The following is an 18,569-nucleotide window of genomic DNA, read 5'->3' as shown; positions in this document are numbered from 1 at the left end:
CCTGCCATGAAGGGGAAGAAGCCCTCGACTCCTGCCATGAAGGGGAAGAAGCCCTTGACTCCCGCCATGAAGGGGAAGGAGGCCGCACCTCCTGCCATGAAGGGGAAGAAGCCCTCGACTCCTGCCATGAAGGGGAAGAAGGCCTCAACTCCAGCAGAGGCTGGCAGGATGACACCACCACTACCACCAGTGGTCACGGAGCCCTCACCTCCAGCTGAGGCAGTGCAGCCCATTCCTCCTGCAGAGGCTGCACCTTCACCTGCTGAGACAGTGCAGCCCTCACCTCCAGTAGAGGCTGCCCAGGAGGCATCTTCACCTGCTGACATAGTACAGCCCTCACCTCCAGATGAGACAGTGCAGCCCTCACCTCCAGCAGAGGGCATGTAGGCTACCCTCCTGGGACTGCTGTACAAGGAGTCCCCTCCAGAACCAGTGGGAAAGTCACCCACCTGAGAGATTGTGGCCTTGCACTCCCCAGCACAGAGAAATGGGCATGGAGCCCCTCCAGGACCAGTGGGAAAGTCAGCCGCCTGAGAGACTGTGGACTTGCACTCCCCAGGACCGAGAAAGGGGCATGGAGGCTCCCCCACAGCCAGTGGGAAAGTCACCCACCTGAGAAACTGTGGCCTTGCACTCCCCAGCACAGAGAAATGGGCATGGAGTCCCCTTCAGAACCAGTGACTCTCCCCAGCACAGAGAAATGGGCATGGAGCCCCCTCCAGAACCAGTGGGAAAGGCACCCACCTGAGAGACTGTGACCTTGCACTCCCCAGCACAGAGAAATGGGCATGGTGCCCCCTCCAGAACCTGTGGGAAAGTCACCCACCTGAGAGACTGTGGCCTTGCTCTCCTCAGCACAGAGAAATGGGCATGGGCCCCCTCCAGAACCAGTGCTAAAGTTCCAGAGTTTGGCTGAGGTGCCCCCCACCCCCATCCCCCTGAGGTGCCTGCCTACATGCAAAATGATGCCCCTGCAGAGTTCTGTTCAGTTGATGTCAGGAGACAAGCTGGGCCTTGGACTGTGCCCTGTGGCCATGTGGGCCCTTGGTTCTTTGGACTGGACAGTGGCGATTTGTGGACAATTGTGCATATCTGGTTCATGTAGTGGCTTTTCCCTTGCTAATACATTTTCAGTACTTCCAAAATCTGATCCTTGTTTTATTGTGCCGTGTGTCGTGTACCATTGGTTTATGTCTGCAGCTGGTTGTGTGTGTGTGTGTCTGGTGTGTGTTGTGCGTGTGTGTCACTCTCGTTTTCCTCCCTCCCTCCCTTGTGTGCTAGGTGGCTGTACTCACCGTCATTGTCTTCGTCGACGTTGGTGTTCAAGGTGGAGCATGGCATAGAAGAGCGTCGGGAAGACTTAAAATTCCGGTTCCATGGTGGCGGCAGAGTCCTCTGTGTACTTGTTGGTGAGTCTTTTGTTTTTGTGTTCTGTTTCCGCCAAGCTTTTGATGGGGTTGGTACCGTCCCAGTAATCCTGGCGGTTTGCTGTGTCTTAATATGGTGGGCAGTACTTTGTCTTCCGCTTGGCTGTTGATGGCGACAGCCGGCGTGCGTGGTGTTAACGCCCTGGCAGTTGGTGTGGTACATTGGCTGTCTAGGGGAGTTCTCACCGCAATGGTCATAATTTGGCGGTAATTACCGCCGGCCTGTTGGCGATATTTCCACCACTTTATCACTTACCACCAATGTCATGATGAGGGCCTCAGTCTGAAGGTAAAACTTTGACCAAGGACTCCCGCTCACTGTAACCGAGCAGGGCTGCATCGCGGTCGGCCTCAAATTTTGACCAGATGTTCAGATTGGCGCTTTTAGGTTTCTATGCGCTGAAGAACATTTATTCGTTAAAAATTCATATCTTGGGTTCTCTTTATTGTATTTATGTAATTTTAGTGTCATTTTAAAAATAAAGATAAAAATGTAATCTAATTTTATAAATTGGTGTTGGATTGTTATTGTGTTTTGTGTTTTACTTATTTACTCTCTTGTGATTTTTAAATGCTGTACACACCTGTCTCCTACGTTAAGCCTAACTGCTCATTGCCAAGCTACCAAGGGTTGAGCTGGGATTAATATATTGAGACCTGAATGGACCTAGTGGGGGTTTGTGGCCTATTTCTAAGTGTAGGTACTGGCCTGCCCTTACCAGTAATCTACTTTCCAACATGATGAGAACTACCAAGAGGCAGGTTAGTTCCTTTCGTCTGGATGGCTCATGAAGGAAAGGGCCCTTTTTGGATGGTCATCCACCTACTTTGTACTGTATATGCTGTTGGTTATGACTCTGAAAGTGCACTTGAGCCTGCTATCAGGGCCTCAGTGCCAGTGCTCTCTCCCTTAAATGGTAACTGTAAATTGGTACCCCCAATGGGTAAGTACTTTAACCCCCTTATAAGTCCCTAGTATATGGTGCCAGTGGTAATCAGGACATGGGGGTTAAAAGGGTCATCAGAGCCCGAAGCACTGATTGTGTCACCCTGCATGACCCAAGCAATTTACTGCCAGTAGGCCTGCCATTGCAGGCTGCAGGAGCTTTGCAAACCACTCAAAATCGACTGTGCCCACACTATGTGTGCCACAACCCCAGCACTGCTATTCATATATGTAAGTCACACCTAAGATGAGCCTTCAGAGCCCAGGAGGCAGTGTGCATTATGTTAAGTGTGTGGACATATAAGAACAAGCTTATATATCCCGATAGTGGCCTTCCCCTCTGAAGACTACTATAAGTGATAGATGGACCATAGGATAATATGGACTGGCATCCGGGCAAACCCGAGGTCCCTAGCTCCATTTTGTTACCTCCTAAATGGGTCATGTTTGGTATCAAAACACATGCCTTCCCTCCCCTGACATAAACCATGTGTTGAGGGCAATGCGGCATGGACCCAGAGAGCAACCCTAGAGGTTGCCCACCAAGTTACCTATCTTTTCCTGTGTTCTGTCTGCCAGCTTGCAGCTGCTGCTAGTGAGTCATGATTCTGCCCCCCTGGGTAGAGGTGCAGCCACTCCTAGGACTCAGGAAAATTGCCTGGACAGGAAGGTGGTCACACCTCCCTCCCAGGAAGGTTAGTGAAGTGGCACATCAAGAGGTAAGCTTCAAAGGGCACACTGCCCCTGTTGTGAAAGCAGGCTGCCTCCCAGTGGAGGACAAAGCTGTCCTCCTTCCTCAGGCACATATGAACCCAGGCAGGTGAGAAAATTAGTTAATCAGGGTTCGTACACCCCCCAGAAGGTTAGCCACACCTCTGGGGTGGGCAACCTGGTTTGGACAGCCGAGGAAGACTTCTGCCATCCTGGAGAGAGGAACAACAGAGAGTTCACAGCCCACCAGATGTGGTCACCTCAGGGGTGGGTTAGCTGCTGGAGCTAGTAGCCCATTTATTACTTGCACCCACAGCCTTAACATCCCTAAAAATTGGATTTAAGGGGCTGCCCTGGCACCAGAACATCAGATCTGCATTAAATAGTGACAAGAGGTCAAGAGAAGACCCACATTGAAGACAACAGGTAAAAGGTGTGATACCTTGAATCTGTGGTAACCCTAGGACCTGTTCAACTGCAGCTCGTCCTGGACCAAAGACTGCTTGTCCTAGCAGGGTCCTAGCAAGAGGGAACCTAGCAGGTTTCTAGCAGGAGGGAACTTTTTGTGAACCAAAGGCAAGGACGTACACACATGAACTAGTTGCACTAGTACCCTGCACACCACAGGTAAAAAGTACTCACTGGAACCAAAGAAATGCTGGCCACTGGACCCTCTGAGGGATTGCCCAAAGATAGATGCTCCAGTGCATTGTGGGAAGTGTAGTCCAGTTCCCTGCCAAGTTAGAGCCAGCTACCATTTTCCACTGGACCTCCGGAAAGGGAGATAGCTTCTCCTCCAGGTTACAACTGTCAAGGCTTTTTGGTTGACGGTCCAGTCATCACTATCTTTATTTGACACTGCATCTCGAAGGCACACTGCAACAACTTTAACCAACATCACCTGTGGCTTTGTTGTTGAGATTTTGCATCTGTTTCCTCACCCACACCGTCTCAGTGGTCAAAACCAGCAACAGTGGCACCCGTTCAGCACCAAGGATAGCCAAGCACATTTTTGCACCTGAGATGCCAAGACTAGGTAGAATTGTCCAGCCTGGTGAATCCTAGAACTAAAGCTCACCAAAGCTTAAGCTTCTGTGGGCTCCCTCGAGCTCGAACTGCATGTGACCAAGTGTCACAAGTACCATTTATCAGCACCCGCGTTCAGCACCAAGGACAGCCTCTGCACCCAGGCCCCACGAGCCAGGTAAAATTCATCTGACTGTCATAGGATGGTCTTGGGACCTGCACAACCATAACCACAAGTGGGTTCCTCTGAGCTCACTCTTGAGTGTCACTAAGGATTTTTAACAATGACTGCAATAATGATATTTGACAGCTCTTAAATACAATGATTTTGTTTCTCCTTTAAAATCCATGACTCCAGTTATACATAACTGATTTGCTTTGTTATGGTGTCTAAAATTATATAAAAATCTGCTCTTGGAATCTGCTGTTGAAATTGGTGTTGGATTTTTTTTTTTTTTGTGTCAATTACTTATCTATGTTGTTATTCTGAAATGCTTAACATATGTTCATTTAGTAAAGCCTGACTGCTCTTTGCCACACTACCAGGACTGAGCTAAGGATTTATTATTGTGAATCCGAGGGACCATCTTTGGGATACTGTGAGAGTATTGCATGGTGAGGCCTAACCAGTATCACTGCATAATACTCCACTTCTATACTTTCCACAATGCTTATCGAAATAGAGATAAAATAGGAAATCTGCCCCTCCCCAATGTAACTGCTTTCCTCAATGTTCATTAGATTGGAATTGGATTAGCAATCTCCCTTTCTCCATGTGTTATATTGGAGTTCGAATAGGAAATCTGGCTCCTATAATGTATGCACATATCTCAATGTTTCTTGAACCGTAATTAGAATAGTAGATCTTACCCCTGCCAATGTATGCACTTATGCAAATGTTTGTTACACTGCAGATAGAATTTTAAACCTAATGTACACCTCGCCCAATATATATGCTTCACCCAATGTTTGTTAGACTGAAGTAATAATAGTAAATCTGCATTACCCTCCCCAATGTAAACACTTTAATAAATGTCTGTTACACTGGAATTAAAATAGTAAATATGCCCCTCTAATGTATACACTTCCCCAAAGTTACAATGGAGTAGGAATAGTAAATCTGAACCCCAGTGTATGCACTTTGCCGAATGTTAGTTAGATATGAGCTACAGCAGATGATAAATCCGACCCACCCAATATATGTACTTTCTCCAATCGTTTACATTCTATGAATGTACAGTTGGTATTTTGCATGTTGTTATTTGGTTTGAGAACAGTATTTTTGTGCCTCAATATGTTTGTGGTAGATATTCTGTCACACAACCTTCTGTTTCTCTTTGACTCTCTCTGCCACTCTCCTCACCCGCTGCCTAATACACACACACACACACACACACACACATGCACGCACAAAACTAAGAAAACAGTAATACGGACTACAAAGCTCTGTAGTGCACTGAGTCCTCACACAGAGTTTGTCTAGTTAATTAAGACTTTCCCATTTCCATGAGAACTTGTCTGGAGCCCATATTGTGGGTTTAATAGCAATCTCCCCACCTACACACACACACACATGCGCTATTCAACAGGGCTGTTCAGGACACAATATTGATCATCCTACTAAACTTGTCTACTTGGAAGATTGTTGTAAGTTTCTACTGAAAGTTGTGCCAAAACCTTATTAGGGGAAAGAAAACGTTCCTTGTTAACTTAAACACCCATTGTTTCATGTTCACTATTTAGAGTTCCGTTAGGTTTCCGTTTTTTTACATTGCAATCACTGTGAGGCTTATTCACAAGTGACACACTTCTGTGTAAGTTTACACTTTTGAGAAGATTTAGTACTTTTTGACTTTCACAAATTCAGAGTGTAATTTACTACTGAAAAGAAAAATAACAGTAGTAAGTCCAGCACTACACATGGACAATAACTGGTACTGCAACACCCTCCTACCGGAAATAATAGTTGTGGGACTTAAAATAAAACATCGCAGAAAATAATGTCAAATTAAATCATTCAAAATATAAAACATTTTAAATACATCTAAATTAATTAAACATATATATTGTTAGAACTCCTTATCAAATGTTTGCAATTGTCAAACCACAATATCACCTCCTGCAGATCTATTATACCATCAAATCAATTCAATCATGGAAGTCTTTTGCACTTTGCTATAATTCAAAAGCATTAGAGACCAGCAGTCCAAAACAAACTTGCCGTTGCAAAGACTGTGATTGAAGGAAACGTCAGCTGGTCCATGGCTTCATCTTAGTACATCAGGCCTTAAGATGATAATGCCTCAGGTAGAAAGAAGATAGAAACTATCCTGTCTTTAAAAACGGCCGGCGATGTAATAGTCTTATAATTCTTCTCCACAGTGAAAAGTGGCATCTCTGCGTAGAACGACACAGAATAGCACACGCATCGTTTCCACCGCCTTTTTTTTCTTCTGATAATTTTGACAGAACAAATAAGTATACGGTGTTGTGTTAACTTGTACATAGTAGTCAGAGAATAACACAATAAAGTTATGCATCACGGGATGTATTGATATGAACTTCCTTGCTACTCCAAAGGTTTATTTGCTCCTTTGTCTATGCATAATCATTTTCTTCCTCCTAGTTGGTTGTGTACTGCATACACAATTAAACATTTTGAGCGAAACAATAAAGAAACAGTCCTGTTCAGAAGTTCAAAAGTAATCAGAAAATGCCGAAGTTGACCTGAGGCATTGTTAAAAATTCTCCTTTACAGTCTACTTTTTATTTGGTTATACTATTTTTAACAGTCAATTTAAAGTGAGACCTGCATCCTGACTCGGGCATAACACATTTTATTGGTAGTCTCTGCCTCTCTTAAACATCTTTAATCCATTTTGAAAATGTATCTGCAAATAGAATAACCAGGCTTCAAAGTTGAGAAGTCCTGGGTCCGAGTCATGGAGCTCCTGCTTTTACTCACTTGATGTAAAGATCTGAAAATGTGAACTTTGCTGTAATGGTGAAAACCACAACAATAGAGGAACAATTTAATGATGTTAAAAGTTGTTTTGAGCATGTGCAATGAGATCTAATTAGAAAATAAATGCCAGTGACCCACCAGATTATACACAGTAAATAACTTACCTGGAATGATACATGCCCAAAGGGGGTGTGTGACATTATTGGGCACATAATGGTTAAACAGCTATGACATAGTATACACTTACTTCAGCAATGGGCATGTTTCAGGAACACCAGCCCTTTATATTCCTACTGAATACACACGACAATGGATCTTGAACTAAAATACTCAATTTTGGTTCCTTGCATAAGATATTAAACCTGCAAACCTTCGCTTCGGATTCAAATCATGCATCCTCCCCCAGACGTGTGTAATATATGAGATATACAGAACACAGAGACGTAAGAAAAATTATAATACAGAACCCATACATGTAATTGAAACATTAGACAGCCAACTCCACAAACAGCCAACATACAACACTGCACCCTTCCGTACATTGAACCATAGAGACTTAATTATCAAACGTTTTATACCCTTAATACTTTACAAAAAGTTTTTTGTGTAATATGTATTGAAAAATTCCCAAAATTCAAAATTCTTCGCCGTGGCCCTTCTATGGTCCTCATTCCGAATAGAATAATGGACGAAGTCTACATAAACCAGTAGAATTCAGCCGCTCATATAATGTCAGCTGTTCTGCTTTTTAATACAGAAAGACGTGATTACGTTAAAACTCTCTGCTGAGTTATGTTCAAGCCCCACCAATATATGTGTCAGGAAAAAAGTTAATGTTGTACAGCTTCAGGGTGCAGGAGTAAATAAGCTAAGTGAGCAAAGCATAAGGAATCCCAAGACAATTGTTGTTCCATGAATTGTGTCAATACTCCCCCCACTACGTTTAACGCACACGTGACAATCACTCTACCAAGTCACTATCTCTAACGTCCTTATTCTTAATCTTCTCACAATCCTCCAGAAAGTGTAACCCCATTTTCCAGTCTATCATCCTAACAGTAAACCAGCATTATTATTTCTTTGCTCCAATCTACATTTCCACGGGCAAGTCTTCCCGACCACGTTATTCCCTCAAAACAGCTAATGAGGTCAAACCATGTAAGCAAGGAATGCATGATTTACAACACATGCATTTACCATGCATGCCAAGTTCAATACATTGTGTATGGAGGTGTGTGAGATATAATAATATGAAGATAGTGTGCAACGATAAATGTAAAGTTTAAGTATAACTTTAGAATTTCTACTGTTTGTGCAGCTTAAGGTTGGTTTACATAGACAGAATAAACAAAGTTACAGTAATTTAAAGGTGGTGCATAAATTATTAATTTGAGATACATCGATAACTTTCTAATTTCTAATGTTTGTGTAGTTTGAGTTTGGTTCGTATGAAAAGAATAAATAAAGTTTTCTAAACTATAACTAATGGGCCTGATTATGAGTTACACCACCAAACCGCCATATTGACAGTCCTAAAAAGGCCGCAGCAGCGCCGATCCCTACCCTGCCACATTACGATGGAAACAGGCAGAACTGGCGCCCCCCAAGCAAACTGCAGACCTCCAGCGGTGCAGCGGTCTTGTATCTAGGCGGTCTGACCTCCAGTGGCATCAGCTCTGCGGCCATCTACTGAGCCTATTACATACACACAATCACCTTGGTGGTTCCTTTGTGGCAGTTAACCAATGGCGGTTGACCACCACGCTACTCATTCAGCAAAGTAATAGAGAAGTGGATATCGGATGAATGAAAAAACAACACAGCAGACACACATTGGTCCAGTGGACACACCTGCAAATCACACTATAAAACACATTCTTTCAAAGACCACAATCCTTTATATCTCCCCTCCAAGAAAGACACCAGAGCCCACTGTTTTGTTAATACTGATAGATAAGGCCCCCATTTTTTCACCATCCCATCTAACATCTTGCATACACTTTTGTCCATTCACTCCTCATTGCACGCTCTCTGTTAAGTAAGTTCCTGTTACCCATTTTATTTGCCCACCATGTCATGTGCCAAAAATCCATGTTTCTCTGAAGATGAGCTGAGAGTCATGGTGGATGAAATCATGAGAGTAGAGTTGCAATTGTTTGGAGCCCAACTCCAGCATATTCCTCTCAGTGGGAAAATGGAACAGTGACAAAGGATCATCGATAGAGGGAATGCTGTAGGCACCACCCTGTGCATGAAGGAGGACGTTATGAAGAGGTGTACCGACCTGAGGGGCAAGGTGCGTTCCCTGGTCCCAGGGCAACAGATGGAGGCCAACAAGACTGGTGGGGGCCCTCACAGTGCCCCATTAAGGGGGTCATCACAACATTAGCGGTAAATGCCGCTTACTGCCGTGCAGAAGACTGCCAAAACACCGCCGCAGGCACGGAATTGCACCACAGCTATTATGACCCACAGCTCGGAATCCGCCAAAATTTAGACACCCACACAAGTCCGCCACACCAAAGGTCAGTGATAAACTGGCGATAACAAAACCTCCACTGTCACGCCAACAGGAATACGCCCACACTATCACGACCCACGAATCCACGTGGCGGTCTTTCAACTGCGGTATTCCATTGGCGGTACACACCGCTCCGCTCAAAATACACACACATTTACAAAACACTACAACATTGGACAATTCAAAATACACACACCTGATACACATACACACACCACTCCCACACATCCAATACAATATAAAACACACACCCACATCACCCACAAACCCTTACAACTACAATTGCGACTGAAGTCCAGAGAGAGACACCACCATCTACAAACTAGCATCCACAGGCACTCAACACCATCACTCACACAACATCCACGCACAAAACACCACACACCCCTAAACATCACCCCACACATCACAACACACACCACCCCACACATCACCCACACCACCCCATGGCACCACAAAGACACCCCAGGTTCTCTGCGGAGGAGCTCAGGGTCATGGTGGAGGAAATCATCCGGGTAGAGCCACAGCTATTCGTATCACAGGTGCAGCACACCACCATAGCTAGGAAGATGGAGCTATGGCGCAGAATCGTGGACAGGGTCAACGCAGTGGGACAGCACCCAAGAACATGGGATGACATCAGGAATAGGTGGAACGACCTACGGGGAAGGTGCGTTCCGTGGTCTCAAGACACCACATCGCGGTCAGAGGACTAGCGGCGGACCCCCACCTCCTCCCCCACAACTAACAACATGGGAGGAGCAGGTCTTGGCTATACTGCATCCTGAGGGCCTCGCAGGAGTAGCAGGAGGAATGGACTCTGGTAAGTCAAATGTTAACTATTACATCCCCCACCCCCACCCTACCTGCATGCTATCACATGCCCCCACCCTCACCAACACCCCCATCACTCCAACTCCTCACAGATGTCCCACTATCACAACCCACCTATCCCAACACCAAGCCCTGCATGCAACAGCAAGGCATGGACACCCATCACCAATGCATGGTCACTGCAAATACCCACACACACCCCTAACCAATTATCACACAAGGTCCCACACAAGAATGCAAGCACTGGGGTACAGGGTCACCCACCCATTGCACACCATGGCACACACAGATGCAATAATCATGCCTTTACACCGCTGTAGGACCCCTACCCAATGTCACCGGACAAGAGGGTCCAGACATGTCCACTCCACCCACAGAAGAGGCCCACAGTGATGACAGCAGCTCTGTCCAACTGGATCTAGATGACCAGCCCGGCCCATCTGGGACCTCGAGACAGTTGGTTCCCCTCACACTGGCACAAGCCTCCCCCTCTGGAAACACCAGCACAGCACCCACCCAGCGGGCCCATACCTCTGTCCCCAGGATACGTCAAGCAGCAGTATGTCCACCACTACAGGGAACCCAGGCTAACCCACCACCCCAACAACACCAGGGACCTAGAGGCAGTGGTAGTGGGCACACTGTTCATGGGACAGAGGCCCAGGAACACAGGGGAACTGGGAGGGCTGCTGTGCGACAGGGGGAGGACAGGCCCAGGGAACCCACTCTCCACGAGGCCCTCTCCAACATCATGGGAGCCTACCACCATTCCCAGGAGACGATGGCACCGGTATTAGCCAAGTTTCAGAAGACCCAGCGCCTGCAGGAGGAACAGTATTTGGGGTTCAGGGAGGAATTCATATCCATGAACAACACCCTGGGCACCATTGTAGGGGTGCTGAAGGAACTCGTCAACACCAGGAGGGACACTGTGGCACAACAAGGGGCCCCCGACACTAGCCTCGATGATGAACTGCCCACCACCTCTGCCGGCGCTAGTGGCCAGGACCACGACACCAGCAGCCCACCCCCTGCAGATGGAGAACCACCCCGCAAGTGGTCCCTGAGATCCAGGACAAAGACAGAGAACAATGCCAAGACCCCGGCCAAGAAATGAGACCACACTGATTGTCATCCTTCTGTCCCACTTTGTCGCCCTGTCCATCCATCAACTGCCCCAGCTCCACTTCCCATGCCCCTTTGGAAAATGCACCTGTGAGACTAATAGACTGGACTCGGCCATGGACATTCCTCCACCATCACCCCTGACCATTTTACAACACCCTCCAATATTTAGCACTTAAATAAACACCCTTAAAGCACAAAACAATCTGGAGTCAGTCTGTGCTTTCGAAAATGTGTATTTCCAATAACTGTGTAAAAATGCTATGTCCATTGTATTGTCAACATACCTATGTCACACAGCTTTAGTTCATGTGGAAACAAAGCAGATGTCACACAGTGGGACCAACATCTGTGAAACTGAAAGGGAAAGTGACAACTCAGGGTCCATACACTGGGTGAAAGTGGCAGACACATCAGAGGTAGAACAATTATATCAGATGTAGCAGGCAGTGATGTCTTCTTACCTGTGTCTCACTGGAGGTATTTTTGGATCACCGTGTTTCTGTTGTCGATGTCCTCTTCTTCTGCTTCCTCTTCTTCACTGTCCACAGGTTCCACAGCTGCCACAACACCTCCATCTGGACCATCCTCCTGCAGAAAAGGCACCTGTCTTCGCAAAGCCAAGTTGTGAAGCATACAGCAGGCCACGATGATCTGGCACACCTTCTTTGGTGAGTAGAATAGGGAATCACCTGTCAGATGGAGGCACCTGAACCTGGCCTTCAGGAGGCCGAAGGTCCTCTCTATAACCCTCCTAGTTTGCCCATGGGCCTCATTGTAGCGTTCCTCTGCCCTTGTCCTGGGATTCCTCACTGGGGTCAGTAGCCATGACAGGTTGGGGTAGCCAGAGTCACCTGCAAATGTAGAGGGAAATCTGTTAGACACACACTAACTCTTAGTGACATCTCCAGACACCTAGTCACACTGTATAGGGTCCATGTCCTCACCTAATAGCCACACACGGTGCCTCTGGAGTTGCCCCATCTCATAAGGGATGCTGCTATTCCTCAGAATGTAAGCGTCATGTACTGAGACAGGAAACTTGGCGTTCACATGGGAGATGTAATGGTCGGCCAAACACACCATCTGCACATTCATAGAATGGTAACTCTTCCGAATTCTGTACACCTGTTCACTCCTGTGGGGGGAGACCAAGGCCACATGTGTCCCATCAATGGCACCTATGATGTTGGGGATATGTCCTTGGGCTTAAAGTCACCTTTCACTGTTGGCAAATCCTCCACCTGAGGGAAAACGATGTAGTTGTGCATGTGTTTCAGCAGGGCAGACAACACTCTGGACAACACGTTGGAGAACATAGGCTGGGACATCCCTGATGCTATGGCCACTGTCGTCTGAAAAGACCCACTTGCCAGGAAATGGAGTACTGACAGCACCTGCACTAGGGGGGGGGGATACCTGTGGGATGGCGGATAGCTGACATCAGGTCCGGCTCCAACTGGGTACACAGTTCCAGGATTGTGGCACGATCAAGTCTGTAGGTGACAATTACATGTCGCTCCTCCATTGTCGACAGGTCCACCAGTGGTCTGCACACCGGAGGATGCCGCCCCCTCCTCATCTGCCCCAAAGGACGTGCTCTACGGAGGAGAACAGCGAGCAGAGAGTCAACCAACACTGAGTTACGTTAACACAACTTTATTCCTCAATTTTTAAAACCGCTATGTGCCTGTATTAGTGTGTATGCAAGGCCTAGATATGTGTGACGCATTTAAAATTAATGCCTTGTGGCCCCCTGAAATGGTGTCTGCCTGACCTGTAATGTAGGACAAGGGGATATGAGGTAACTGCGTTGTACACCGTTGCGGTAGGCAGTCGAAGACCGCGGCGCAATCCTGCATTGGTTAACATTGGACCCTATGGGTCCCAGGAGCCAATGACGATGTACGCCGGCGGTGACGGTACGCACCGCTGCAGACGGGACCACCATTTACTCTCTGTTCAATCACTTGATACCTGATCTTCGACAGGAGAGGACCTACACTGCAAGTGCTGCTGTGACCTCAGTCTGGAAGAGACAATGGCTCATGTGTCTGGGGAAAGGGCCCCTGCCTTCAGCATGGAGGAGTTGGAGAAACTAGTGGATGGGGTCCTCCCCCAGTACACGCTACTCTACGGTCCTCCAGACAAACAGGTAAGTACACTGTAAGCATGCCGAATGGGCAATGCCTGTGTGGAGTGGTGTGGATGGAAGATGGGGGGGAGAATGAGGCGTGCATGAAATGACGGTGAGTGCATGTGCGTCATGGCAAGGGTAGGCATGCGGGCCAATGACTGTGACGGTGCGGACGGTTATATCTTCTCCTTTTCCCCTGTACTATTCCTGTAGGTCAGCGCCCACCAGAAGAAGGATATTTGGCATGCCATCGCCAAGGAAGTCCGGGCCCTGGGGGTCCACCACAGAAGGAGCACCCACTGCCGTAAAAGATGGGAGGAAATTTGCAGCTGGAACAAGAAGACGGCGGAGGCCCAGATGGGGATGGCCTCCCACCGTGGGAGAGGTGCCCGTCGCACCATGACCCCCCGGATCCTGGGGGTGGCATATCCGGAGCTGGATGGGCACTTGAGGGTATCACAGCAGCCACAAGGGGGTGAGTACACTCTCATTCAGCTGATTCCGCGCACAGTGGAGATGTCTAGGTGGGGAAGGTGGGCTGTGAGTTCCCCTAGGCCAGGGCGAGTTTAGTAGGCAAGGTCCCATCGTAAGGCAGGCCATGTGGCACCCCACCCCACCTGTGTTCAGAGCCAACTACACCTAGTCAGGCTCCTGTGACTTCCATGTGTGCAGCAATCGGGCATAGGCCTTGTAACCCATGTCCCTGTGATTAATTAGGGAACTCAAAGTGCACTGCGTAGTGCAGGGGGCTTCTGTGTCTGTAGTTTCCGCCAACGTTAGCGGTATTGCATGCACTCAACATTTCTTTCTTCTGTCTCCCCCCCCTTTTTGTGGTCTCCCTGTTCTTGTGTGCATTAGCATCATCAGGTGGAGGGGAGCTCCACGGCGGGGACAGGAGCTGAGACCAGCGACACAGACTCCTCCTCTTATGTGAGCTCACTTGCGGTGGTGGGCCCCTCTGTGCCCACCGCATCTACAGGTACAGCTGCCACCCCCCATCCAGCACTGCCCTCCCAGCAGCCCCTCAGCGTGTGCCCTGTGGCCGCTCACCCAGGAGGGTGGGCATCTCCTTCGCCCCAGGCACCTGAGCCCCTGCCCCAGTCAGCCCAGCTGCCCTCAGTGAGGAGGCCATTGACCTCCTCAGGTCCCTCACTGTTGGGCAGTCTACCATTTTGAATGCCATCCAGGGTGTAGAGAGGCAGTTGCAACAGACCAATGCATACCTGGAGGGCATTCATTCTGGTCAGGCAGCCCAACAGTGAGCATTTCAGACTCTGGCCTCAGCACTGATGGTGGCCATTGTCCCTGTGTCCAGCCTCCCCCCTCCAACTTCCTCTACCCAAACACCTGTACCTCAGCCTATCCCAAGCACACCCTTAGACCAACATGCACACACCTCAACACACAAGGGAAGCTCTGGCAAACTAAGCACCACACATCCCACAGGCACTCACACAAGCATCATACCCATGCACACATACCAACATCCACTGCCACCACTGTGTCCCCCTCCTCCACGTCTCTCTCCTCCCTCCCTGTCTCGTCTCCACTCACACCTGCATGCACTACATCTTCATCCGCTACATCCATCACCAGCACACCCACCACCACAACCCGCTCACTTGCACTCACCACCCCCACTACCATTCACACATCCCCTGTGTCCTCTCCCAGTGTGTCTGTGACCCCACCTCCCAAGCTACACAAACGCAGCCACACACCCACCCAACAGCCATCCACCACACGACAGCCTCCAGCCCATGCGCCTTCACCCAAAGTCAGCAAACGAACATCTCCTACAACCACTACCTCTTTCTCCACTCCCAAACCCCCTTCATCTACCCGTCCCAGTGTATCCCAAAAACTTTTCCTGTCCAACCTTGACCTCTTCCCCTCACCTCCCCCACCCCTTCAGTCCCCTAGGGCCTTTCCAGGTCCCAACCTCGCACCTCAGCCACAACATCAGCGGGAACAGTGGTACCAACAGTAACCAGCTTCTGGAGTGCGCCAAGCAGCAGGGCAGCCAGTGTGCCAAGGAGCCAGACCACGGATAGTCCCCCTCCTCAAAAGCATAAACAGTTGGCTAGTGCCCGGCGGTAGAAAGGCAAAACATTTACCACCAAAGCCTCTCCAAGGAGTACAGTTGGGAGTGGGAAGACAGCTGTGCCACCATCCTAGGTGTGGAAAGGGCACAGAAAGACAGGCAAGTCGCCGAAAACCTCCACGGCGGACAAGACCGCCACCAGCACCGCTGCCAAGGACACTGCCGCCACAAGCACCGCTGCCAAGGACACCGCTGCCACCAGCACCGCTGCCAAGGACACCGCCGCCACAAGCACCACTTCACAGGACACCGCTGCCACCAGCACCGCTGCCAACGACACCGCCGCCACCAGCACCGCTGCCAAGGACACCGCCGCCACCGGCACCGCTGCCAAGGACACGGCCGCCACCAGCACCGCTGCCAAGGACACTGCCGCCACAAGCACCACTTCACAGGACACTGCCGCCACCAGCTCCGCTGCCAAGGGCACCGCCGCCACAAGCACCACTTCACAGGGCACCGCCGCCACCAGCACCGCTGCCAAGGACACCACCGCCACCAGCACTGCAGGCCAATGAGCGCCAAAAGCTCTGACGCTACTGGGGCTGCCACGAGCAGGATGAAGCACTCTGGGCACCAGGCCCCCTCCAGAACCAGTGGAGAAAGGCATCCAATACCTCAGTCCTTGGCAGGATGAAGCACTCTGGGCACCAAGCCCCCTCCAGAACCAGTGGAGAAAGGCATCCACTACCTCAGTCCTTGGCAGGATGAAGCACTCTGGGCACCAAGCCCCCTCCAGAACCAGTGGAGTATCCCATACACTACCTCAGTCCTTGGCAGGATGAAGCACTCTGGGGACCAAGCCCCCTCCAGAACCAGTGGAGAAAGGCATCCACTACCTAAGTCCTTGGCAGGATTAAGCACTCTGGGCACCAAGCCCCCTCCAGAACCAGTGGAGAAAGGCATCCACTACCTCAGTCTTTGGCAGGATGAAGCACTCTGGGGACCGAGCCCCCTCCAGAACCAGTGGAGTATCCCATCCACTACCTCAGTCCTTGGCAGGATGAAGCACTCTGGGCACCAAGCCCCCTCCAGAACCAGTGGAGACTGTTATCCACTTGTGAGACTGTGGCTTTGCACTCCCCAGGATAAAGCAGTGGGCAAACCACCCACTTGAGAGACTTGTGGGACTGTGGCTTTGCACTCCCCAGTATAAAGCAGTGGGCAAACCACCCACTTGAGAGACTTGTGAGACTGTGGCTTTGCACTCCCCAGGATAAAGCAGTGGGCAAACCACCCACTTCAGAGACTTGTGAGACTGTGGCTTTGCACTCCTCAGGATAAAGAAGTGGGCAAACCACCCACCTGAGAGACTTGTGAGACTGTGGCTTTGCACTCCCCAGGATAAAGCAGTGGGCAAACCACCCACTTGAGAGACTTGTGAGACTGTGGCTTTGCACTCCTCAGGATAAAGCAGTGGGCAAACCACCCACATGAGAGACTTGTGACACTGTGGCTTTACACTCCCCAGGATACATCAATGGGCATGGAGCCCCCTCGTGGATCTGGCATCGTGTACTCATCCGGCTGAGGTCCCCCCCCTTCCCTTCCCCCTGAGGTGCCTGTTGTATTTCGAACTGATGCCCCAGCAGTGCTCTCTCCGTTTTGATAGGGTATCTTGTGTGGGCCTCGCCCATGCATTTTGGGCCCAGTGGTCCACGGACTTTAATGGTGGAATACCTTGGACTTGTCTTCTTGGTGTATATATTTGTTTATAGTGTATATATATATATTTTTGAGTACTGGATTTTAATAGATTACAAACTTTCAAATAATTTCCTTTTGTCTTTGCATTCTTCCGGGGGGGGGGTTGGTGGGTGTAACCGTAATGTATCATGATGTATTTGTGTGTGTGTTGTGTGTGAGGGTGGGGGTGTTGCGTGTTGCGTGTGTGTGTCACTCTTTTTTCCCACCCCCCTCCCCTGTGTCGTAGGTGCAATACTCACCGTGGTCTTCGCCGCTGACGTTCATGCCCCTGGTAGAGGAGCAGGAAGACAAAGTCAGGGAATATCTGGAGTTCCAGTTCCATGGCGTCCTGGTTCCTTGTGGGGTATGTAGAGGTGAGTGTTTTCCCTTCCAAGTCCTGTTTCCGCCGTGTTTTTGTTCACGGTGAATCCGCCCCGGAAAAGGTGGTGGATTGGACTGTTGTAATAGTGTGGGCGGTACATTGTCTTCCGCCTGTCTGTTGGCGGTTACAGCCGCAGTGTTTGTTTGTACCGCTCTGGCGGTCGGAGTGTTAAAGTGGCTGTCTATGTTGGCGGTTTCCGCCACGGTCGTGATTCCATTTTTTTTACCGCCGGCCTGTTGGCGGTTTTGGCCGCTTTAACACCGACCGCCAGGGTTGTAATGACCGCCTAAGACTCTTTTCCTGGGAGGAGAAGGTCTTGGCCATCCTGCATCCTGAGGGATTGACAGAAATACTCGAGGGAGTGGAGTCTGGTAAGTTACCACACAAAACCTGTTACAAAAATGCAATGTCCTGCATGCTCACAGCTTGGCTTTTGCAACTGTGTTATTCATGTACTTCACCAACATTCAATATCCAGAGTACCTGAGATGTAACACAGTCAATATGTATTGTCATCACAGCTACCCAGGCCACATGCCATAAGTCAAAATGGTGCCTCTAAGTCTTTCCATATAAAAAAATCAAAGGAATCATGGTATGTCTCAACATGTAAATGTATGCCCATACCTAAATGAGCCCATATTCCCCTGTTTGTTAACTCTCAATTGAAGTGTACTCAGCTGGGAGGATCCCATTTGTCAAGTA

Source organism: Pleurodeles waltl, chromosome 3_1, assembly GCF_031143425.1.
Source record: "Pleurodeles waltl isolate 20211129_DDA chromosome 3_1, aPleWal1.hap1.20221129, whole genome shotgun sequence".
Lineage (NCBI taxonomy): Eukaryota > Metazoa > Chordata > Amphibia > Caudata > Salamandridae > Pleurodeles > Pleurodeles waltl.
This window is presented reverse-complemented; position numbering follows the sequence as displayed.